The sequence below is a fragment of the Akebia trifoliata genome, chromosome 4, assembly GCF_017979445.1.
Source record: "Akebia trifoliata isolate Shusen 1 chromosome 4, ASM1797944v1, whole genome shotgun sequence".
In the NCBI taxonomy this organism is placed as follows: Eukaryota; Viridiplantae; Streptophyta; class Magnoliopsida; order Ranunculales; family Lardizabalaceae; genus Akebia; species Akebia trifoliata.
This window is the reverse complement of record NC_141378.1, coordinates 13,740,642-13,742,400: the sequence shown is the minus strand read 5'-3', so window position 1 is coordinate 13,742,400 and position 1,759 is coordinate 13,740,642.

The following is a 1,759-nucleotide window of genomic DNA, read 5'->3' as shown; positions in this document are numbered from 1 at the left end:
TTTATGAGTTGTGCTGGAGTGACCTCAGCGGGACACATGGAGGGGGACTCTTTAATGTGGTGGTGCACGCATGTAGATGTATTTTACTCTTATATCTAAGAAATGCATTTACGAGCATGTCCCCACCACCACGTTAAGATGTCTCCCGCTGAAGTCACTCTAGTATTAATCTTTTTTTTATTATTATACACATTTCTTTTTTTTTATATTTAATTAGAGTATTTTAGTAAAATTCTCTATAAAATTGGTGATGTTATGTTTACTATCCCGTAAATGTATCATCTTTGATCAAAAGTTAACGTCCCTCCTTTTTAATGAATTAATAGTGAAGATTCGAAACTTCACTATATATATTTTAAAACATTATTCAAAACTTTTGATCAGAAAGATAAATTTAATCTTGTACTTTGTGGGAATACACCTTATATGTCAATTTCACAGGAAAATTTTACTAAATGAGAAATTTTTTTCTAACATAACATTTCGTCACAAACTCTCCAATGAGTACAACGTCAAGTTGTGACGATTTTGTAAATTGGGGATGCCATTCAATACACATATGCTCGTGTGATTGGTGAATCCCTGATTTTGTGAGCAATATGAGCAAAACAAATTTCTTTACCAAATTACTGAAAATGATATTTTAAAAAAAATGGGTGGTTTATTGATCAAACATATTATTTTACAAAATTCAATCAAAGTTAAACCTGATTAGATGATTGGTTACCTTCATTTTTTGTTTTGTTTTTTTTTTTTTAAATATTGGTTTCATATTTTTAAGATTTGTTTTATTTTGCATAAAAATATTAAATAGAACCTTGTAATTGTAGGTATGTTTTAGAGTTGACTTCACTAGATTGATGACAAAGTCATCTTGAAATTCAACCCATTATCGAGTCAACTCGGACGGGTGCAGAATCAACTCGACGAATTTTAAATCGAGAGAGAGGTACAGTACGTAGGGAGGAACACAGCATGCAGGTCTTGGGTTTAGGCGTAGGACATGTGCAGGGGAATCCATGTGACCATACAAACAAAGCCACACTGCAATCATCTACCATAAAGACCAACTACCTTTCCCAAGATTTCTGTCTTTATTTTCTCTTCAAACCCAACATCTTAATCTTTTAATATTAATTAATAACTTATTAACAAAACATATTCTCCACTCTTTTAAGGTTTCTCCTTTCTTTATATGTCTTTTCATCCATAGAACATTATTATAGAACACAAAATTACTTATTTATTTATTTATTTAGGTTAATTTGAGGATTACTTTAAGTAAATGATCATTCAACATGATATTCAAGTCCACGATCCACCAAAAACTTGCATCAAAATCTCTTCACATGGATTCAAATTTGTTGAGATCATTACTAGTGGGGTATTAAAATATGACCATTCATTGGTGTTAGGGTTTTTAAATTAAAGATGATCCAATTGGTATCATATGGAATGTATCACTAATATCATTGTTTAAGAGACATCACGGGGATTAAGTCTTTTAAGAATAGAATGCAAGTGGGCTTGTTTTCCTTAAACGCGTATTGAAATATTGTTAAGTATTTGATTATTCTCTCAACAATGTTCTGATCAAGATATTGAAATACACCATGCGTGAAGCAAGCGAATAATGTTTACGGGTACCCATCTAATATTGCATATTGCTCAATATACGGCTCGAATCATATTTTATAATTTAAAATACCCAGTTGATAATTATTATAAATGATCTACTAAATTATAATGATAATTATTG